Below are 25,704 nucleotides of genomic sequence, written 5' to 3'. Positions count from 1 at the left end.
AATCATATTATATTGCAGTGTAAGAAAACAATTAAGATTATAATCTCATTGATCACATTTTCATTCTCTCTGATTTTCTCAACTCATAGCCTTTGGCTTGATACCTTTACAAGTTGATGAAGGTCATTACACTAAATAGCCATTTACATTGTAATTAAAACACATTACAGTCACAAGCTTCGTTTGATCTTTGACATTCTAAAAGATATATATCATAATTTATGTTACGAGCTGTAGGTTGGCTGTGTTGAGAGTTTTCAGTACCGAAGATATAAGCCATTCTGAAGAAGTTGTCATGGAGGAATAGGAACCGTCGAGAATGGTATTTTTCTTTAAATGTTTGTTAACATATTTATGTTTGTGTTATATTTTCTCAGAGAACATGAAGTTGTTTGTTGGAAGTTGTATTTTGACAATGAAAAAATATATATTTGATATTCAAGACTTTAGTTTATGGCTTTTTTTTAAAATAGAAGTTGTATTTTAAGATTTTCTATTTTATGGACTACTCAGGAGAAAATGTTGGTAATCAAAATAATGTTCATAAGCTAGATACAATCTAAAAGGAACCAGCTCGCAATGTTCAGCAAAATTTTTTTGTTAAACTGAATTTGAGAAGGAGAGGAATATGTTGTGGGAAGAAATGGAAGCTTTGACAGACTAGGTGAAGTTGATTCCTTGGTAAGTCATCTTTCATTTGCTGAAACACTAAATAAAATGTCTAATTTATAAGAATATTGAATATTGGGTTTTGTATGTGTGTTTTTATGTGCAACAATAGTGGTAGGGGAATTATATTATTTTCAATGATTGATTAATTTTCTGAAATTTCGGTGAGCTATTAAATGTTTAAAGAGTTGATGTAACTAGTAATGAGTTGTGTTAGGAGTAAGAGCAGATGTTACACTATTAGTTATGATAGTTAGCTGATGTGGCATGATTACTTGAGTTTGTTACCAGTGGTTAGGTAAATGTATAACTATCAGCAAAATGAGTTAGTTTAGCACCTTCTATATATCAATCATATTATACTGCAGTGTAAGAAAACAATTAAGATCACAATCTCATTGATTACATTTTCATTCTCTCTGATTTTCTCATCTCATAGCCTTAGTCCTGATACCTTTACAAATTGATGATGGCCATTTCACTAAATAGCCATTTACATTTTAATTAAAACACATTACAGTCACAAGCTTCGTTTGATCTTTGACGTTCTAAAAGATATATATCATAATTTATGTTATAAGCTGCAGGTTGGCTGTGTTGAGAGTTTCCAGTACTAAAGATTTAAGCCATTGTGAACAAGTTGTCACGGAGGAATAGGAACAGATGAGAATGGTATTTTTCTTTATGATGTATGTTAACATATTTATGTTTGTGTTATATCTTATCAGAGAACATGAAGTTGTTTGTTGGAAGTTGTATTCTGACAATGAAAAAATATATATTTGATGTTCAAGACTTTAGTTTATGGCTTTTTTTTTTTAGAATAGAAGTTGTATTTTAAGATTTTCTATTTTATGGACTACTTAGGAGAAAATGTTGGTAATCTAAATAATGTTCATAAGCAAGATACAATCTCAAAGGAAACAGCTCGCAATGTTCAGCAAATTTTTTTTTTTAAACTGAATCTGAGAAGGAGAGGAATATGTTGTGGGAAGAAATGGAAGGTTTACCAGACTAGGTGAAGTTGACTCCTTGGTAAGTCATCTTTCATTTGCTGAAACACTAAATAAGATGTCTAATTTATAGGAATATTTAATGTTGGGTTTTGTATGTGTGTTTTTATGTGCAACAATAGCGGTAGGCGAATTGTATTATTTTCAATGATTTATTAATTTTCTGAAATTTTGGTGAGTTGTTAAATGTTTAAAGAGTTGATGTAACTAGTAATGAGTTGTGCTAGGAGTAAGAGCTGATGTTACACTATTAGTTATGATAGTTTGCTGATATGGTATGATTACTTGAGTTTGTTACCAGTGGTTAGGTAAATGTATAGCTATCAGCAAAATGAGTTAGTTTAGCACCTTCTATATATCAATCATATTATACTGCAGTGTAAGAAAACAATTAGGATCACAATCTCATTGATCACATTTTCATTCTCCCTAATTTTCTCATCTCATAGCCTTAGGCCTGATACCTTTAAAAGTTGATGACGGCCATTTCACTTAATAGCCATTTACATTGTAATTAAAACACATTACAATCACAAGCTTCGTTTTTATCTTTGACGTTCTAAAAGATATATATCATAATTTATGTTACGAGCTGCAGGTTAGCTGTGTTGAGAGTTTCCAGTACCGAAGATTTAAGCCATTGTGAACAAGTTGTCACGGAGGAATATGAACAGTCGAGAATGGTATTTTTTTTTATGATGTATGTTAACATATTTATGTTTGTGTTATATTTTATCAGAGAACGTGAAGTTATTTGTTGGAATTCGTACTCTGACAATGAAAAAATATATATTTGATGTTCAAGACTTTAGTTTATGGTTTTTTTTAGAATAGAAGTTGTAATTTAAGATTTTCTATTTTATGGACTACTCAGGAGAAAGTGTTGGTAATCTAAATAATGTTCATAAGCAAGATACAATCTCAAAGGAACCAGCTCGCATTGTTCAGCAAAATTTTTTTGTTAAACTGAATCTGAGAAGGAGAGGAATATGTTGTGGGAAGAAATGAAAGCTTTGTCAAACTAGGTGAAGTTGACTCCTTGGTAAGTCATCTTTCGTTTGTTGAAACACTAAATAAAATGTCTAATTTATAAGAATATTGAATGTTGGGTTTTGTATGTGTGTTTTTATGTGCAACAATAATGGTAGGCGAATTGTATTATTTTCAATGACTGATTAATTTTCTAAAATTTTGGTGAGTTGTTAAATGTTTAAAGAGTTGATGTAACTAGTAATGAGTTGTGTTAAGAGTAAGAGCTGATGTTATACTATTAGTTATGATAGTTAGCTGATGTGGCATGATTACTTGAGTTTGTTACTAGTGGTTAGGTAAATGTATAGCTATCTGCAAAATGAGTTAGTTTAGCACCTTCTATATATCAATCATATTATACTACAGTGTAAGAAAACAATTAAGATTATAATCTCATTGATCACATATTCATTCTCTCTGATTTTCTCATCTCATAGCCTTAGGCTTGATACCTTTACAAGTTGATGAAGGTCATTCCACTAGATAGCCATTTACATTGTAATTAAAACACATTACAGTCACAAGCTTCGTTGGATCTTTGACGTTCTAATATTTATATATATCATAATTTATGTTACGAGCTGTAGGTTGGCTGTGTTGAGAGTTTCCAATATCGAAGATTTAAGCCATTCTGAACAAGTTGACACGGAGGAATAAGAACAATCGAGAATGGTATTTTTCTTTATGATGTATGTTAACATATTTATGTTTGTGTTATATTTTATCAGAGAACATGAAGTTGTTTGTTGGAAGTTGTATTCTGACAATGCAAAAATATATATTTGATGTTCAAGACTTTAGTTTATGGCTTTTTCTTAGAATAGAAGTTGTATTTTAAGATTTTCTATTTTATGGACTACTCGGGAAAAAATGTTGGTAATCAAAATAATGTTCATAAGCAAGATACAATCTCAAAGGAACCAGTTCGCAATGTTCAGCAAATTTTTTTTGTTAAACTGAATTTGAGAAAGAGAGGAATATGTTGTGGGAAGAAATGGAAGCTTTGTCAGACTAGGTGAAGTTGACTCCTTGGTAAGTCATCTTTCGTTTGCTGAAACACTAAATAAAATGTCTAATTTATAAGAATATTGAATGTTGGGTTTTGTATGTGTGTTTTTATGTGCAACAATAGTGGTAGGCGAATTGTATTATTTTCAATGACTGATTAATTTTCTAAAATTTTGGTGAGTTGTTAAATGTTTAAAGAGTTGATGTAACTAGTAATGAGTTGTGTTAAGAGTAAGAGCTGATGTTACACTATTAGTTATGATAGTTAGCTGACGTGGCTTGATTACTTGAATTTGTTACTAGTGGTTAGGTAAATGTATAGCTATCTGTAAAATGAGTTAGTTTAGCACCATCTATATATCAATCATATTATACTGCAGTTTAAGAAAACAATTAAGATCACAATCTCATTGATTACATTTTCATTCTCTCTGATTTTCTCATCTCATAGCCTTAGGCCTGATACCTTTAAAAGTTGATGACGGCCATTTCACTAAATAGCCATTTATATTGTAATTAAAACACATTACAGTCACAAGCTTTGTTTGATCTTTGACGTTCTAAAAGATGTATATCATAATTTATGTTACGAGCTGCAGGTTGGTTGTGTTAAGAGTATCCAGTACTGAATATTTAAGCCATTTTGAACAAGTTGTCACGGAGGAATTGGAACAGTCAAGAATGGTATTTTTCTTTATGATGTATGTTAACAAATTTTTGTTTGTGTTATATTTTATCAGAGAACATAAAGTTGTTTGTTGGAAGTTGTATTCTGACAATGAAAAAATATATATTTGATGTTCAAGACTTTAGTTTATGGCTTTTTTTTAGAATAGAAGTTGTATTTTAAGATTTTCTATTTCATTGACTACTCAGGAGAAAATGTTGGTAATCTAAGTAATGTTCATAAGCAAGATACAATCTCAAAGGAACCAGCTCTTAATGTTCAGCAAAATTTTTTTGTTAAACTGAATCTGAGAAGGAGAGGAATATGTTGTGGGAAGAAATGGAAGCTTTGTCAGACTAGGTGAAGTTGACTCCTTGGTAAGTCATCTTTCGTTTGCTGAAACACTAAATAAAATGTCTAATTTATAAGAATATTGAATGTTGAATTTTGTATGTGTGTTTTTATGTGCATCAATAGTGGTAGGCGAATTTTATTATTTTCAATGACTGATTAGTTTTCTGAAATTTTGATGAGTTGTTAAATTTTTAAAGATTTGATGTAACTAGTAATGAGTTGTGTTAAGAGTAAGAGCTGATGTTAAACTATTAGCTATGATTGTTAGCTGATGTGGCACGATTACTTGAGTTTGTTACCAGTGGTTAGGTAAATGTATAGCTATAAGCAAAATGAGTTAGTTTAGCACCTTCTATATATCTATCATATTATACAGCAGTGTAAGAAAACAATTAAGATCATAATCTCATTGATCACATTTTCATTCTCTCTGATTTTCTCATCTCATACCCTTAGCCCTGATACCTTAAAAAGTTGATGAAGGCCATTTCACTAAATAGCCATTTACATTTTAATTAAAACACATTACAGTCACAAGCTTCGTTTGTTCTTTGACGTTCTAAAAGATATATATCATAATTTATGTTACGAGCTGCAGGTTGGCTGTGTTGAGAGTTTCCAGTACTGAAGATTTAAGCCATTGTAAATAAGTTGTCACGGAGGAATAGGAACAGTCGAGAATGGTATTTTTCTTTATGATGTATGTTATCATATTTATGTTTGTGTTATATTTTATCAGAGAACATGAAGTTGTTTGTTGGAAGTTGTATTCTGACAATGAAAAAATATATATGTGATGTTCAAGACTTTAGTTTATGGCTTTTTTTTAGAATAGAAGTTGTATTTTAAGATTTTCTATTTTATGGACTACTCAGGAGAAAATGTTGGTAATCTAAATAATGTTCATAAGCAAGATACAATCTCAAAGGAACCAGCTCGCAATGTTCAGCAAAATTTTTTTGTTAAACTGAAACTGAGAAGGAGAGGAATATGTTGTGGGAAGAAATGGAAGGTTTGTCAGACTAGGTGAAGTTGACTCCTTGGTAAGTCATCTTTCATTTGCTGAAACACTAAATAAAATGTCTAATTTATAAGAATGTTGAATATTGGGTTTTGTATGTGTGTTTTTATGTGCAACAATAGTGGTAGGCGAATTATATTATTTTCAATAACTGATTAATTTTCTGAAATTTTGGTGAGCTATTAAATGTTTAAAGAGTTGATGTAACTAGTAATGAGTTGTGTTAGGAGTAAGAGCAGATGTTACACTATTAGTTATGATAGTTTGCTGATGTGGCATGATTACTTGAGTTTGTTACCAGTGGTTAGGTAAATGTATAGCTATCAGCAAAATGAGTTAGTTTAGCACCTTCTATATATCAATCATATTATACTGTAGTGTAAGAAAACAATTAAAATCACAATCTCATTGATTACATTTTCATTCTCTCTGATTTTCTCATCTCACAGCCTTAGTCCTGATACCTTTACAAGTTGATGAAGGCCATTTCACTAAATAGCCATTTACATTTTAATTAAAACACATTACAGTCACAAGTTTCGTTTGATCTTTGACGTTCTAAAAGATATATATCATAATTTATGTACGAGCTGCAGGTTGGCTGTGTTGAGAGTTTCCAGTACTGAAGATTTAAGCCGTTGTGAACAAGTTGCCACGGAGGAATAGGAACAGTCGAAAATGGTATTTTTCTTTATGATGTGTGTTAAGATATTTATGTTTGTGTTATATTTTATCAGAGAACATGAAGTTGCTTGTTGGAAGTTGTATTCTAACAATGAAAAAATATATATTTGATGTTCAAGACTTAGTTTATGGCTTTTTTTTTTTAGAATGGAACTTGTATTTTAAGATTTTCTATTTTATGGACTACTAGTGGCTCAACAGGCACTATCAGCCGCTTTTCTATTGTTTGTAAGAGATTAATTTTTATAGAATTATTTTTAAAATTATAAATTTAATAAAATAATTTAAACATTAAGAATAAAAATTTAAAAAGAAAAATAAAAATTTTATAAGTTATTTAATTTTTTAAATGTATAAAATTTATAGAATTTATAAATTTAAATTAAATAAGATATTAAAAAAATTATTATGTCATTATTATGTGTAACAAAATCAAAATAATATTTTAGAAACGTTATTTACAAATTAACTATTTATAAACGTTATTAAGTTTAATTATTTATTTTTAATAATATTTAATTTGAAGTCGAGATAAAAATTTATATTCAAAGCAATCTTTATCTTTATGTATAGTTTCTTCTATATACATCCATGGAGAAGGAAAAAGTTTAAAAATTTAAGCGCGGTGTCTAAGAAGCTGCCAAGGGATTATTAAAGGCAAAAGAAGCATTGGAGTAATAACAGACTCTAACATAGTTTAGATGTAACAATATCAACTATATTTTCAATTTTCAAGTTTCAACATTACATGAATCTTCTTGTACTATATGAGCCAGGCTAAAAAAAAACTAGAAGTTCTGCAACCAAAGTTTGTAACAACATCTTTCCCTTGTAAGAAGCACCATTGTTTGTTGGGAGGGTATGAGTTGATGCTGTGGTTTCTCCAACTGTCAAATACACACAATGGAACTCAAAGCGCTTCCTAGTAAAACCAAACTTAGAGGAGGAAAATACAATATTGCAAAAGTAAAAAGAAAGTATGGTTTTGAAAAGGTCATTACCAGGAGGATGGGGGGAAGGACTAGTACTATTGGATCCACCATTGGAGTTCCGGCCAAGTTGATTGAAAGCTTGAGCTTTAGCTGATTTAGGATCCTAGTGCAGAAGTGCTGCTCAAACACATATTCAAAAATAGTTTCATCATGAAATATTGAAAACTATGATTAATGTAATATAGTTTGTTTATATATGAATTTTTATTTTCTCCTTAAAGTAAGATTATAATTAATGCCACGTTAAATAAACTATTTCTATTTAAGACTTATAACCATAACAAGTAGTTGTGTTTTAATTCAACATATTGTAAAAGCATGTCATTGAAGAGAATCAGAACACTAAAAAACTGAACTGCTACATGATATCACGAAACCATCTCCCTCAAAAACTTAAACTATTAAGTAGAGGCACATGAATAGTTTTATATCCGTCATGTGTGCTTGCGAAATAGTCTTTTTTGGGGGGTTAAAGCGTGGATAATGCACAAGTCCATCCTACCTTATGCTGAAATTCAAACTTTTAATTAGAAGAATGCAGATAACAAAGATTGAACTCTAAACTTTTTGATTATGCAGGTTCTGATACCATGTCAAGGAACATCTCTCCCTAAAACTTTAGCTACTGAATTAAGATGCATGAATGGTTTTATATATAAAACACGAAACATACCCAGACACTGAGAGATTATCTGGAGCTTTGCAAAGCGAAAAAAGGGCAAGAGCAAGTGTGAGGTTAACCTTCAAGCCAAGGTCAGGATCATCTCTATCTTTGATGATAAGACAAACACACTTCTTCTTGTTTTTATGGCTTCTATGGGTCCACTGCAGCAATCTGCTGTGGGAAATTTTACATTACCACCAACGTATGTAAGACATGTTGCAAGACCAGTTAGTTGCTCTGCACATTTCTGTTTCTCTTGTGCTGTATCCCCCACTGCATTATGGATCGGCATCAACACTATTGGTGTTATTAACACTAGCATTGGTGATGTTGAGGCCATTTTCGTTTGTTAGGAATAAAATAGCATTTGTAAATTATAATGTATGTGGATCAAAACCTTTTTGAGTATTTATATATTGTTGATTATAGAGTATGATGATTATGTTGAAACAAACAAGTAGTGGTTCTACAAGAGAAGCATCTATCAATTTAACAATGATGTTTTCTGTTTATGTTTAATGTTAAAGTGCTTCAAATATTTGGAGAAAGCCTTAACGCTGTCATTTTTATTCAACACACATTTAGTAAAGTTGGCTAAGATCAAGTGTAGTATCTGATTCTTATTAGGGGTGTTCATGAGCCGGGCCGAAAGACCTAGACCCGGTCCTAAAAGGACACTAGGTTTATTTTGACCCGACCCAAAGTGATTGATGTTGGGGTTTTTACCAGTAAAGAGATTCATAGAAACAGTTGCGTTGTAGATATAGTCTCTAAACCGACAAAAATCCCTTCGTACAAACGTTTTGGGTATCACAAGTAACAAACCCCTTTAAAAATTGTTAACCGAGTATTCAAACCTCGGGTCGTCTTCTCAAGGAACTGTGAGGAAGTATGTTCTTATTATTGGCTATAAAGGTTGTAATAGGGGTTTAGAAGATGAGAAGCAAGTAATTTAAATGACAAGTAAAGTAAATGGCAATTAAAATAAATAAATACTGTAAAGCAGACTTTTGGTAAGGTAAGAGAAGTTGGAGGTCCAACGTAGTTATTTCTCTCAACTGTAATGAAAGTTGAATCTAAACTCCACCTGGTCAACCTTTACTAGGGCAAAGGAAAGTCAAGGGACTAATTAAATTGACCTTTGAATCCTATTTATTTCCTAAGAAAAGGTTGGGATTACTTAAGTTCAGCTCAATTAGCAAGATAACGATTATCAATTATTTTGAGTTTAATAACTGTTGAGTTACTGAATTCTTAACCAGGACCAAAAGGGGAAAAAGTAAAATTGCTGGAATAATAAAAATATCCTTAGATGGGAAGCAATGGTAACTTAAATCAAAGAGAATAATCATAAACTGAAAATACCTCAAATATTATTAATTCAAATACAGTCTGCAACATGGAAGAATTTATAGATTCAATGATTAATTCAAGTGCTGGAATAAATAAAAGTAAAAGAAAGCTAAAATAAAGAACGTAAAACCTGGATTGAGAGTCACTCTTAAAATAAGAAGAAATCCTAAATCCTAAGAGAGAGAGAGAGAGAAGATCTCCCTCTCAACTAAATCTAAATCATTGAAAAATAAAATATGTGAGCTCTCTTTGAATGGGTGCGTTCCCACACCTTATAACCTCTGGTCTATGCTGTCTGTACTTGGATCTGGGCCAAAAAGGGCTTCAGAAATCGCTGGGGGCGTATTCTGTAAATTCTGATACGTGGCCTCTGTCACGCGTCCACGTGGGTCACGCGGTCGCGTCATTCGGAGCTTTTCCTTGCCACGCGGTCGCGTCAGTCACGCGTCCGCGTCGTATGCGTTCTGCTAAAGGCGCGCGGTTGCGTCAGTCATGCGGCCGCGTCGCTGCATCTTCGCTTCTGGCACGCGATCGCGTCATCCATGCGATCGCGTGGATACCAGTTTCCTTAAAGCTCCGTTTTGCTTTCTCCTTCCATTTTATATGTTTCCTTTTCCATCCTTTAAGTCATTCTGCCTTAGAAAATCTGAAACTACTCAACACACTAATCACGGCATCGAATGGAAATAAAGGTAATTAAAATAATTAATTTTAAAGCTTAGGAAACATGTTTTTCACATACATCACGTAATAAGGAAGGGAAAGTAAAATCATGCAATTAATGTGAATAAGTAGGTGAAGGATTGTATAAATCACTCAAATTAAGCACAAAAGAACTCATGAAATATGGGTTTATCAGTGATCCGAAAAGAAACTGGATTAAACCGGGTCGATTCGATGAAACATTAGTATATACAAATTTGTAAATTTTATATATTAAAATAATAAAATTTTATTTTTAAAAAATAAATTTAACAAATATTAGATCATATTTATATCAAAATAAATAATTTTAAAACAAAATAATATCGTATAATATAAAAAATATTAATTGAATTATAAAAATATAACATAACATTACTAATTAACTCAAATATATATTTTTATTGTAAAAAGTAACTTCGAGTCCGGTCCGGATGACCCGAAACAAAACTCAAACCTAACCCGAAAATAAAACCGGACAAAAAATAAAAATCTAAACCCGACAAAATATGTCTTGAGTCCGGACCGATTTCGGGCCGAACTGGGACTTGAACACCCCTAGTTCTTATGAATTTAATGTCTAATATGTGGGTCATTGTCCTACACAATATTAAATTTATTTTTTGAGGGGGGACGGGCCACTACTTAGGCCTTACACGGTTGCCGGAGCTTGGTGCGCCTCACCAATTTAAGAATTTAAATTTTTAAATTTTAATTTCAAAAAATAAAATGTGATTTTTTATTTTTAAATATTTTTTTGTTTTATTTATGAAATAATTGGTGAAAAATTATATTTTATTTTTTAAAGTAAATTTAAAATTCAAAAAATCTAAGTTTGTAATTTAGTACAAAATTATTTATGTTTTTATCATAAGTAGTCACTTATTTATTTTAAGATTATGTGACTAATGTCTAGATGATAGGATAAATATTTTCAAATTATATTTTAAGTTGCAATATATGAATATGTTAGTTTAGCGTGATTTAAGTTACATGGTATAAAAATTTTAGGATAATTGACGTAGATAAATTATTTAGAAATTAAATTTATTAAATTTATGCAATTAAATTAATGCAAATGCACGATTTACAAATTACATGTAATTTGTTACACAAAATTCAAAAAAATAAAAGAAAAAGTGTGAAGTTTATTGATAGAAAATTTTTGAGTATTTTTATCCGGTCATCGAATACGTTAGATTTAAAAATCAGTATATTGCAGAAGTTTGGGGGTGTGTGAGACCAAGTGGGTGAAAAAATTGTTTTACAAAATACTTATTACAGTTGTATCCTCTAGTGTGAAGTATGATATATTTGTGATAGGGTCCGACGAAGAACTGCAGGCTTTATTTCATTGTCAGAGAAGTTTTTCGGAAGTGAGAATAGACCTCACACTTGCATGGCTACATTGATTTCAAGCGATCACCAGCAGCTTGATTATCACGTCATTCGTGCTAGGATCTTTTCGTTGATTAGAGCTGATGTTGCGGCTATGATAAAGGTGTTGTAGCAAGCTACAGAAACAACTTATGGTTTCAAACCTACTTACAGAAAAGTTTGGTTGGAAATGAGAAGGCAATAGCATAGATCTATGGAGATTGGATAGAGTCCGCCACGTTGGATTCTTGGTGTGCAGTCCACCATGGTCGGAACCATTATAGTGTTGAAGACTTCTCCTGTTAGAGTTGGTGATCAGGTTGATGAATCTACAGTGTACTTTCATCGTCTTTTTTGGACATTTTCTCCTTGTATTGAGGAATTTTGACATTGTAAGCCATTGGTGAGCATCAATGATACTGACTTGTATGAAAAATATGGCGATATTTTGCTTCTGGATATTGCGCAGGATGGAAACTCGAATATCTTGCCCATTGCATTTGCACTTGTGGAAGGTGAAAATGTGGAGTCGTGGTTTTTTTTTTTGACCAACCTATGACAACATGTGACTCTGCAAGAGGGTATTCTTATGATCTTTGATAGGCACAATGGCATCAAGGATGCTCTGGAGGCTCCTAATAGTGGTTGGCTACCTCCTCGTGCTTATCGAGCATTCTGTATTCGTCATGTTGCCGCTAATTTTTAGCTGAGTTTCAAGGGTCAGGACGCAAAAAGGCTTCTTGTGAATTATGCTTATGGGAAGACCGAGGCAGAGTTTGACTATTGGTTTGATATTATGAGGACCGAAAATTGGCAATGTGTGATTGGGCAAACAGAATGGAATACAATAGGTAGACTTAGCATCAGGATAGTGGTAGACGTTTTGACCACATAACCACCAACATATCTGAGTGTGTTAATTCTGTTCTGAGGGACATAAGAAATCTTCTAGTCACTTTGTTGGTCAAATCCACATACGAAAGGTTTGCAGAGCTATTTGTTATTTAAGGACAAACAGTAGAGGCGCAATCGGGAATTGAGCATCAATTCTGCCAGGCCCTGGTGAAAGCAATAGAGTGCAACATGAGAGATTCGAGATATTTCACTGTCACTTTGTTTGACAGGCATCAGTCGGAGTTTACTATGGCAGAAACAACTCCGACGGTTAACTTCTTACTCGGCACGTATCGAGTTTCTCTTGGGGATCATACATGCGACTGTGGCTATTTTCAGGCTCTCCATCAACCATGTTGCCATGCTTTCACATGCTGTGCACACTCCCTTCTGGACTGGGCTAGATATGTTCATCATGTCTACAACATGACTGAGGTGTTTAGCGTATACAGGATGAGGTTCGCACCACCTATTCCAAAAGGCCTTTGGTCGCCATATGATGGTCCCACTATCATTCCAGACCCTCACATCTGCGTAAAATTGTGAACCACCCATCTGATCATGAATGACCATGGTCATTGTAGTAGTAGCAATATCAATGAACATCTGAGTGCTGACATCTTGAAATACCTGAGAGCTCGACCCAATAGTAAATGTGCCTCTGTCGAACCCAGTCTCCATGTCTCCAACCCCCCCCCCCCATGATTATCTTGTACTCCATCACCTGCACCAGCGGAGCTCCCATCGAGTCCAGCCGATCCATTGCCACCTCAACGCCTAGCTCTAGATCGACGAACACGATGATCGCCAGGCCCCTCTGCTTCATCACTGGCTTCCTCCTCTTGTCTAGCCATCGCCACTCTCGATCAGTAGGCTGTGTAGCAACAGGTTGTTGCCGCTCCACACGCCTGTTATCAGGCACATCTGTCACTTGCACCCTAGCAGGCACCTGTGATGACCCTCTGTGATGAGCAGCCACCGAAATTTCAGCCACCAAAAATGCTACATCCGGAGACAGAACCCTATGCTCCACCTAGAACTACCAGTCTAAGTACTCTACGGATGGACCTGGATTAGCCACTCTTTGTATCGTCAGGACAGAATTAACTATGTTATTCCAATATAGATGTCATGTCTGATAAGAAGTGGGGAGCCACCGATTTCCTCCCCTACTATCCTTTGCAAGGAGCCAGTCTATGCTCAGAGCTGGGTCAGGTAGATGCTATATGCCTTTGAGCTCTGGTACCACGCTATCAACTTGGTGCCATTCAATCATAGCAAAATATATCAAGCTCGTGAGCATCCGCTATAACCTAGAGTGCTCCTCAGTAAGTATCTCTGGATAAACCACGGCAACCACCTCAAGAGCAGAATAAGGCTCCCACACAAATTGCAAAGGAGAGGAGAATCTAACGTTAGAACACGATATATAAAGAAGTCGGTGAATTGCTTATGATACAATTAACCAACCCTAAACAACTTACATCTCAACTACCTAATCTGTCCAACGCAAGATGAATCTAAATAAGTATTTGCTCCTTCGCATCAAAGGTCGGTAAATAAGTCGCCCACCTAAAGGATCACAACATAAAAGAAATATTTAAAATATGACAATAAAGGATAATAACTTCAAACAGATAAATAATATGCTCAAGACGAAGAAAGGATACCTGGATGCCAATGGAAATGCAAATATGTCAAAACCATGTGGCGTCAACGTGGGGAACCTCTAGAATATCCAAGACTGTAGAAGCTGAAGCGGACCAGCCAAGTTCGTGACATTTTTGTTGGTCACCCGAACATTGATCTATACAACCATGCAAATGTAGTTGAACCCCAGCTATAATTGCCCATCTCGTCAAGTTTCACTACATACGGCAACCATCGAAGGTGAACCCGATTCCCACTCTTGTCACCAAAAAGCTGAGTGGATAGTAGCATCATGATGTACGCACGAGCGTATATGCGAACCGTTTCATCACTCGCATAGGCTGGTATTACCCTGAACCTCTCCTGGAACCATGTGAAGTGGATTGTCATTTGCTTGACTTTCATCGGCGGCGGCATCTTGCCGAATAACTCCTGAAACCACTCCCACGTTGGTCTGTCATCCTCAATAAACTGTTCGAAGTCAGTGAGGCACCCACTAACGGCCTCCCCATTAAAGGGCAACTTGATGCGCCACGTCCTGCAATGTGATGGTGTGCGCCTCAAGACACCACCTCTCCATGAATACGCTCACCATAGACTCATCCAACCAGAACCAATGAGTGTTTAGCCTAGCTATGTGATATAATCCAGCCCTTTCCAAATAAGGTATGATCTGTTCATGCAGATGCATATTTTGTTGCCTCCTAATGCTGTAAATACACCTAATTGGCTACATCATATGGAAAAAGAACGATGTGCTAATTAAATTCTAAGACATACAATCCTAAACTATAAATTATTTATTTATAAAAATGATTCTAAAACATAAAAGCCTAAAGTATAAATTATTTATTTATAAATTCTAATTAAATTTTAAAACATTCAACCCTAAACCAAAAATGATTTCTTTAAAAAAATATCCTATTCAGACCGATGCGTATTATCTATCTACTCTTGTACATATACAAAAACTACACTGATGTTACATGACAATAAAAAATATAAAAAATCTGAACCATAAAAGCCTTACCTATAAATTATTTATAAATTATTTATTTATAATTCTAATTAAATTCTAAAATATACAACTATAAATTATTTATTTATAAATATATCCTAATCAAATTTTAAATACACAAATGCGTATTATCTATCCACTCTTGTAAATATACGAAAACTATATACATGTTACATGAGTATAAAAAATATAAAAATTCTATTACATAAAAGCCTAAACTATAAATTATTTGTAAATTATTTATTTATAAAAAAAGAAACTAACCTCTTCATTGATGCTTCCGACGACGTGAGCAACGCCGTTTAGCTAGTACAAGCGATTTTCTCCCGCCATGGTCCCAATTAAGGTCTCCCAAAATTCTCTCTAAGCCTTCTCTCTCAATCCAAAATTCTCTCTCAATCCAAAACCTACTGAAACTAGTGAATGAAGAATCTGTTGCTGGCTATCACAGTTTTATAACAATGCATCACGTAATCTATGATAGCCTCCAGCGGATTATGCTTCACCACTATTTTCTCATAAACTGCGACTGGGTGTAGTGGTTTATGCATTGTTATTTTCGTTCATAATCTGCGACAGGGTGTAGCGGATTATGACTTAGTGTGTTTTGACTATAATCCGTGAGACCATGTAGTGAATTACATGTAATTTGTAAACCGTGGTAGGGTTTAGCGGATTACATAGAATATGTTTAGAACACGAATGTAACCTGTTTCCAAAAATTATATTTACGTAAATTTAAACTCCAAATGATTTATTTATGTAACTTGCTTTTAATTTTATACTAGTCAATGTTGGTCAGGCTAGATAGCTAGTATAAAATTTAAATAATGCATTTCATAAGTATAAAATCTACGTTTCTTGGAGTCTCAATTTTATGTAAGGTTTGTTTTTTTTTTTTTTGCCTGCCAGGGTCTTGCGAACTTAACAAAATATACTGGTGTGACTTAGTGAGCTTGCCAGACCATATTTTACACATGCAAGCTTCGAATATTTGGCATATATGCTTGAATGGGATATGATTGCATGCTGGTGTTTGCTTTGGTCAATAGGTGGCGGTCGGAGTCACATGCGTTTCACATGCCTTGTGGGGAGATTATTATTTTGCTACAGGATGTGGCTTATCAGCTAGGACTTCTGACTAATGGGGAACCTGTTAGTAGTTGGATGAACAGTTGGGAGATTTTCTATCAAAGACGAACCATAAAGGACATATGTCAATAATTACTAAGAGTCGTACTAGGATCTATTGACACACAGAGACAGAACAAGTGGTGCATCATTTATTGTGGTTCAAGGATATAGTATGCTGGGATTTAGAAGAAAATCTGACGGATAAGCGGCTTATGCAGTACACCTGATGGTATATCATAGAAGTTATACGGGGTACTCTATTTTTTTATGCATCTGACTGCCAAATTCACATGAGGTGGATACCACTTTTGAAGGATCTAGATTGATGCAGTCGTGTGTCTTGGGGTTCAGTTGTACTGGCCTTTTTGTACAAGCAGATGTGTCGGTCCACAAATTACAAACAACAAAACTTGGATGGATGCGGGAGTTTGCTTCTTCTTGGGCATATCATCGCATCACTGCGTGTCGACCCCACAGATTTGATTAGGGGAGGTTTTCTTTGGTCGAGAGGTATTTATGCATCTTTTATACTTGTTTGTTCTATAAGTTGTCGTGTAAGGATGTATGATTTTTTACTACTCATGGCCTTGCATGTGGGTGGGATACGAGCCGAGTAGAGACACTGAGGAGACCAAAATTTGGAGTTGGAGACGGATTCTCAACAATATTAAAATTCATAATGTACGTAAAAATTACATTTGTATTTAAATATATTTGTGTTGTTATTTTTTGGTTTGAACAATTGTCTTGTTATTGATTTTATGATGTGTAGATTGTGTGCAAGTAGAATGGACTCCAAATATTGACCCGCTTATCCAATATATTATTCCACAAAGCTATTTGAGGGTGAAAGTTTATGAAGTGTCATGTATCCATGTGTCCACTGCTGTGCTTTCGAATCGTGGAGTGGCATCCGGAAATGACGAACCTAGAAAAGTTTAATAATAGAAAAAAAGTATATAAAAATAAAATTTTAGTATAATTATTTATAATTTAAAATTAAAACTATTTATATTTATCAACAATAAACTAGAATTATATACCAAAGCATACATATATAAATTAAATTTAAATTTTTAACAAACTAATTATCCGATAAAAAATATATTAATCTAGAATAATGAAAAATAATTAATAATTATTTTTTTATTTTTAACATAATTACATATTTTTATTTTCTACATGTTTTTAAATAATTATTTAACTATTTATTATTTTTTATTCGTCTACAAAATTTTATTTATTATAATATTTATGGTATAAGTTTTTTTTAACCAAAACAATTACCAGCCTAGACAAGATTATTTTAATAAAGAATATTAATATATTAATATATAGATAATATGTATTTTTATCTTAACTAACCTTAAAAAAACACTAATAATTTTTTTATATTTAAAAAATTAAGTTCCAATTTGATTGTTAACGGTGTTAAAAGATAACTATAACTATTTTTTTATTGAGTTAATTTATTTATTATTTTTAGTTTTTATATCAAAAATTAAATTTAACAAGATAATTATAATTTTTTACCATAAAACATCTATCTATAATTTTAATTTTTTTTTTCAAGAAAGTTTGTGGGGGCAAATGTCCCCTCTATTTTCTTCTTAGGTTCGTGCCTGATATAAGGTGGATCGTGTTGTTAAAAAGTTTAGTGGTTTGCAACACATCTTACTACACCAATGAATGTAAATGAAATGCACGTTCACGATGATCGATTTGAGGACTTTTTGAAGGATTGGTATGATATGTGACATGTTCGGGGTAACATTTAGTGGGTGTATTTAGTGTTGGTTGGCTTAGGTGACCACCAGGATCACATTGTTAGACGCATACCTGATGATCTACCTATTTACAAGTCTCGAACGCTGTTGTTTTCAATTTATTATGATGGAGAAATAGTATTAGATTATAACAGATCTATTGTATTTAATTTTGCTCAACTGATATTTATTTACATGCCAACTCAAGAGAGATTAGGGATGGCAAATTGGCAATGAGACTCCATAGAGGCGAAAACTCCTCCCATCTAATGACGGATCCAAAAAATTTTGTCAGTGGGGGTAATGCATATATGACAATAATTTTTATAATTATATTTTATTATTGTAAAATATAATTCATTTCAAATTATCTAACGAATAAATTTAAGCACTAAAATATTAAGTTAAATAGGTTTTATATTTTCTTTCCATTGTCAATACAATCAAATGTTTTTCTTTTTATATATGTTATTAAATAATCATTTAAAAATTCATCTCTCCTAAGATTATGAAATCAATTCTTTATAATATTTATAGCTGAAAATTTTTTTTTAACTAATATTATTATTGGCAAACCTAAAACTAATTTAAAAAAATATCAATAAAAAAATAATATTCTTTTAAATTTTAATCAATTTCTGTAAAAATATTTTTTTTATTTTAAAAACTAAGTCATTTGATTTCAGACAACGTTTTTTTTTTGTTTTATTTTCAATTTATTTTATTTTTGGTTTTTCTTCAACAATTGATTAGATTTTAAAATTTTGCTACAAATTTTGATATAGGCAATTTATAAGAAAAATCTTTTGGTAATATTTATTTACATAAACATACTAAAAGTCTAAAATTATTTAGATATTAATTTTTATTAATATTAAGCAAACTAAATATATTTTTTATGGATAATTTTTAATCTTTTATAATAAAAAAGTATTTAATAGAGTCCAATTTTGGCTCTTCATTAATTTATTTAATTTTTTTAATTTGTTAAGCACCGAATTAACAAATAAAAAATAATTTTATTTTAACATTATCTGAATATATCCACTTTTAATAATAATATATTTATCTACTAAAATTGAATTGATATGCTCTATATTAGTGCTTTAATATATTTATTATTGATTAATGTTTATATTTTGTGTCTTTTTTTTTTCATTCCTATATACCGAAAAGTGTGAACTCAAAATAAAAATTTACTGGGGTCAAATTTATTTATTAAGTGGAGGCAAATATAATTTTTTTTTCTATGTTCTACATGAAACTTTATAAAAATTCAGTAATAGCATTTGCTCTCACATAGTTGAATGTAGATCCATTTCTGCGGCCCCATCCCGTTCCCGTTTAGTAAAACGCCTTCCATCCCCACCCATCTTTGTTATAGATCCCTATTTTTTTTTTCTCACAGGGAAGCAGATACTCACGGATATTCTTGAATATAAAGCTTTAAAAAAATTAATACAGTCATAATAAAATCTAATACAATTCAACTAAATGTATCAAATTAAAACACAATTCAAATACAAATTTAACACAATTAATATACACATAAAATCTCCAACATACAAATTAAAATAAAATAGAAAAGCTTCTAACAAAACAATATAACAATTCATGGTGGTTGATCATAGCTGGGTAATAATACTCCCTTTTTTGTAATGACACAAATTTAAATAATTAGCTATTGCAAATGAGAAACTCTTGGGGTCAGCAGCTTTTAGTATATTTTGTCATCATTTGACCAGCACAAATACTAAATTATCTTTAACAAATAAATTTTACTAATTTATGTGTGTAAATTCTGAAAAATATGGATACAAATTGTATTGATTCATCTGTATAAACTTTGATAAATATAAGTACAAACTATATGCTTATTGTGTGCAAAACCCCTATAAATACGAGTGCTGTTACCTAGACTTTTTTTATTAGTTTAATGTTGATGGTAATTAATTATAGTAGGAGTACATAAGGAGTATATAAGGTTAATCACAAAATATTTTTTTTAGTTTTCTATTTTCTTTCATTTGAAATTTTTAAAATGAAAAGAACCAATTTTTCTTCCTCTCTCAACTTTTACTCTTCCTCTCTCTTCTGGTTCGTCAAACCATTAACATCACAGCTTGAATAGTTTAGGACGTGAGATTTTCTTCATGGTGTGATGAGCATGGAGAGCAACCAAGTTGTGAATCGAATTAAAAAGTTGTGAATTGTCAATAGTTGCCAATGACGTCGTTTTCTTTCTTTCCCTTATTTTTTCTTCGACATTTTCTTTTCTCCTTTTTTAATTCTTCCTTCAAACTCATTCAATAGAGTTTTATGAGATGCTATTTCGCAAGATTCTTTCTTGGTGAACATAGCTGTTCTGATCAACGAGTTGGAAGGAAGAATATCTAAATCTTTATTACTCTGTGATTCATTGATTTTTCAAAATGGCGGACATAGTAAACAAATCTTCGAGTGGTGATTTTGATGACCAGAGCAATGCCAATCTCCTCCATCAACTCACGAATCTTCCATCTCAAATTTCGAAGAGCAACACAAGTCCAATTCAAGATCAATCAAACCATTATTTTTTTCCCTAAAGAAAATCTAGGTAGTAGAAGTTGTAGAGTTACAATGGTATGCTCTCATTGTAACAAGCAAGGCTACACAGAAGATGTGTGCTATAAGAAACATAGGTATTCCTCATATTTTTAGCAATGGCAGCAACATAACGCCACAATCAATCACGTGATCATTGAGGAGTATGATAATATACTTAGTGACAAACAATCTCAACTCACTTGTCTCAAAGAGAACACTGAAAAATCAAGATCTGAGTTCACTCCAAAGCAAAGATTTGCCTTATCAGAGTTGATCAAAGACAAAAGTGTGCAGCAATAGCCTCATAATGCAAACCAAATTTTGACTAATTCTATTCAGACATCCACTCCAGGTAAAACCATTGCATTGCGTTTTAATGCAAGAATGATAAGCATTATCACTCTAAAATCTGCACTATGGGTCATTGACTCTGGTGCAATAGATTATGTAACTTTCAACTTAAAAGATTTTGCAAGCTTTCATAATATTGCTTCAATCAATGTGATATTGTCAAATGAGACCAAAATTGTTAGCACCATCTTTAATCACACTCTACAAACTTTTTTCTCAAAAATTTTTTTACATTCCTTCTTTTGATTTTAAACTGATCTCTATGTCAAAATTAACCTCAAACTTACATTGTCAATGGTTAATCAATGATAAGTGTTGTGAGATACAAGATCGATCCACATCAAAGATGATTGATATTGCTAAGTGTAGAGAAGGGTTATATACAATGAGTAGAGAATCAGAATTCTCTCACTTTCTCCCTCCTCCAACAAAGCAAGCTTTATTGGCGGCAACTACGACTACTACTCATCCCACAACATCTTCACACACTGAGCACAATAACATTTGGTGTCTTAGATTAGGACACATACCCATGCATAAACTGATTTTACTGAAGAAATATTATCCTTTTATAGATTGTATTGCTTCAAAACTTCATTGTGACTCATGTCGTTTTACAAAACAAAAGAAATTATCTTTTGATCTTAGTACAACTAAAATAAAAGATTGTTGACTTAGTTCATATGGATATTTGGGATTCCATTTCTGCCCCTTTCAATGAAGGACATAGGTATTTTTTTTACTGTGGTGGATGGCAAGAGCAGATTCACTTGAATTTTTTTTATGAAAATCAAATCTAAGGCATCACAATTGGTTATTAATTTTGTGAATGTTGTCAGAGTAAAATTTGAAAAACAAGTGTATACAGACTAAAAATGGGCCATAATTCACTCTAAAATCTTTTTTTGCATCAACTGGCATTTTACATCAAACTTCTTGTGTAAAAATACCAAAGCAAAACGGGATTGTAGAGCAAAAACACCAGCACATTTTAGGTGTTTTGTTATTTCAATCAGGAATTTCACATTCTTTTTGGCAATATGCAGTTGCTCACGCTATTCACCTAATTAATAGGCTGCCCAGCACTAAACTGGATAATGCTAGTCCTTATAAACTTCTGTATGGTAACTTTCCTAACTTTTTATATTTGAGAGTATTTGGTTCTCTTGCATATGCCTCTACATTAACAAATTCAAGAACAAAAGTAGACCCAAGAGTCAGAAAAATAGCTTTTCTCGATTTTAAACTAGGAACAAAGAGTTTTCAACTTATTGATTTAAAATCAAAAGAATTTTTTATATTTAGAAATGTAACTTTTTATGAAACTCATTTTTCATTTTTATATTCCACTAGCACTGACATTTCTGTGGTACCCACTTGTACTCCACAATGCATTGATCTTTTTCAATATAATACACCATCCACACATCATTTTCAATCACTCACACATACCACATTCACAGATTTAAATGAACATTTCTCAAGTTCAATACACTCATCAATTTTCTGACACACCATTGCACCCATCATCATACCACACACTAACAATGCACCTGCATCACAAAACTATGACATCACAAACGACTGCATCACTAGAAAATTTGAAAGAGTCAAGAAATTGCCTACTTATTTGAAGGACTACCATTGTATGATAACCCACACAACTCACTCTAGCAACTTAGCCAGCTCTAGCTCTTTGTATCTTATCTCACAACACTTGTCATATAATAAACTAACTCCAAAATATAAGTCCATTTCTCTAGCCATCACCTCAAATTCGGAACATAGCACTTATGAGGAAGTGACTGCACATGAATATTGGAGAAAGGCAATACAAGCTGAATTGACAACTCTAGATCAGAACAAAACTTGGTGTCTCACTAAACTCCTAAAAGGCAAGAAGGTTGTGAGTTGAAAATGAATTTTTCGAGTAAAATTCAATTCCGATGGCACCATAGAAAGGCACAAAGCGAGGCTAGTTACAAAAGAATTCACTCAAGTGCAAAGAGTAGATTATGGTGATAATTTTAGTCCAGTTGTCGAAATGACTACTTTACGAGTAATGTTAGTATTAGCAGCGGCAAAGAAATGACATTTGAAACAGCTGGACGTCAATACTACCTTCTTTCACGGAGATTTAGACAAGAAAGTTTATATGAGGATACCACCCGGTTTGGCTATGTCACAACCAGGTTTGGTTTGTAATTTGCAAAAGTCTCTATATGGGATTAAGCAAGTAAGCAGACAATGGAACTTTAAGCTATAATATAATTATATTTCAATTTTATTTTCAATTACAATTAGAGGATGTCATGTTATAAATTTTGATTGCCAAATTTTAAAATTTGTAATTAGTCATAGATAATGATATATAAGAGCAATTTAGTCCTTCAACTTGCACGTGAACTTCAATTTAGTTCCTGAAATTTCGATTGTCTTTATTTAGTCCTCAAACTTTGTGAAAGTGACTCACGTTAGTCCCTAGACTAATTTTTGATGCACAAATATTAACAGAACGCTGACATGGATAGTCAAATACCATGTTAGAGTCTATAAAATGACGTCGTTTTTATTTTGGCATTCCAATAATCTAAAAAAATATCGTAAGTGGTATTTATTGACACTTTTTCTTCTAAAACAAGTGTTCCGGCATCATTTTGGACTATTTAGGGTGTGTTTGGGAAACTCGTTGGAAGGAAAGAAGTACGTTTAGACTTCTTGAAAGCTTCAACTTTTGGTTTGGCAAAATTTTTTTCCATGAACGCAGAAGTGATTCTGCTGCCAAAACCAACGTTTACAAGAAGCAACTATTTTTAGCTTCTGCGTTTTCCTAACGAGCTTTTTAGCCATGATACTAACTATTTATTTATCTTTTACCAACTTTATCCTTCATGTATGTTATTATATTATTTATTAAATTCTTGTTATTTCTATTTATATGAGCTATATTTTTTTATTATTTATTTTTTTTTTATTTTTTTTCAACTGTTTGTTTGATATTATACACTTTTATAATTGTGATTTTTGTGTATTATGTTTGTTATTATTTTTTTATAATATGATTATTGATTCTGTTAGGTAAAGTAAATTAAACAAAAAATTAACTGTAAATAATAATAATAAAAAAAAATTATAGCATACTAAAAAAAGAGTACTAAAAATACTAAAAATATATTATATAAAAAGATCATCAAGAATTTTTAAATTTGTTTCAATTACTATAAAGTAAATATTTAATTTTTTTATTATTTTTAGTACTCTCTTTTATAATTGTAATTCTCATTTACTATGTTTTAGTGTAATTTTTTATAATATAGATTATGATTCTATTAAAAAAAATTAAATAAAAAATTAATCATAGATAATAATAAAATCATAAACGTTGGATTCTAAATTAATATTAAGAATAAGATTATTGAGAGTACTAGAATAAGAATACGATGTAAAAAAATACTAAAATAACATTCTTAGTTAATACTTAAAAAAATGTAACATATTTGATTAAATATTCTTTTATATATTTATAAAATTTATATTGTTTTATTTTTATTTAAAAATATATTTTATCTATTTTTATATGTTATTTTTATTTTAGTAAGTAAATATTAATTTTATTATAAAATTAACTAATAAGATTTATTTAAATATCTAAATTAAAATTATAGGATAATATAAAAAAATTATTTAAGTTGAGGTTATTTTAGTAATTTTTTATCTAAAAGTGATTTTGAATGGTATAAGCCAAACAACATTTATTTTATTATAATCAATTTTGATACAAAAATTACCAAACATAAATCACTTTAATACAAACTTACTTTTTATCAAAATCAAGTTTGCAAAATCAATTTTATACAAACTCCCGTTTACAAACTGTAATCCAAACACACACTTAAGCGTTAAAACAAAAATGACGTCGTTTTCAAGTTTCAGCATGACATTTGGTTGTCCATGTCATCACTTCATTAACGTTTTTGTGCCGAAATTATCCCTACTAACTAACGTGAATCACGTTTATAAAGTTTGGAGACTAAAGAAAGATAATTAAAACTTCAGGTACTAAATTGAGACTCGCGTACAAGTTTAAGGACCAAATTAAGTATGAGAGAGAGAGAGTGAGAGAGAGAGAGATTTAATTTCAATTATAATAAAGAAAAGGCATGTGGCACATTATAGTTATATTTTAATATTTTAATTTTAATTGCAATTAGATGATGTTATGTGCACATTTTGATTGTTAAATTTATAATTAGTTATTGATATTGATAATGATATATAAGAAAGGTAAAGTAGGTAAAGGAATGAGATAGAAAAAGAAAGAAAAAAGAGGGGAGAACTCATTAATTTAAAAAATAATATTTAATTTCAATTATAATAAAGAAATAATATATGGTATATTTTAATTGTATAACTAGTAATATATAACAAAATAATAGATTTTAGACTAATAAAGTAGTAATTAATTTTGGTAGTTTATTTTAATGTACAACTGATATGATTGATTAAATAAATATTCTCAAGTGCCAAGTCAATATTTACATGACATATTTGGAATATTTTATTTGTATTGAAAAATTTACAAATATTTTGTGTTTTCCTTTTTATTTTATGTAATTCTGCAATATTTTTTATTGGGCCTGGAAAATTGTATATGACTCAAATGATGTACGAATGTGACAAAAAAAGTGAAAAAACCATCCTCCTAGTGGGCCGAAACGCAAGATGGAGAATGACAAATAGCTTGGCTGGAACGCCCTTTTGTACCCTCT

General features: G+C 31.6%; 1 pseudogene; it reads right to left on the bottom strand.

The window, feature by feature from the left end:
• Positions 1-7,225: 7,225 nt before the first annotated feature.
• LOC148578529 (non-specific lipid transfer protein GPI-anchored 14-like) lies at positions 7,226-8,444 on the bottom strand (annotated as a pseudogene).
• Positions 8,445-25,704: the final 17,260 nt, after the last annotated feature.

This window comes from Arachis ipaensis, chromosome B1, assembly GCF_059453495.1.
Source record: "Arachis ipaensis isolate K30076 ecotype BB chromosome B1, ASM5945349v1, whole genome shotgun sequence".
NCBI classification, from domain to species: domain Eukaryota; kingdom Viridiplantae; phylum Streptophyta; class Magnoliopsida; order Fabales; family Fabaceae; genus Arachis; species Arachis ipaensis.
Note: the sequence above shows the minus strand (reverse complement) of the source record. Positions and strands in the feature narration are given on the sequence as shown.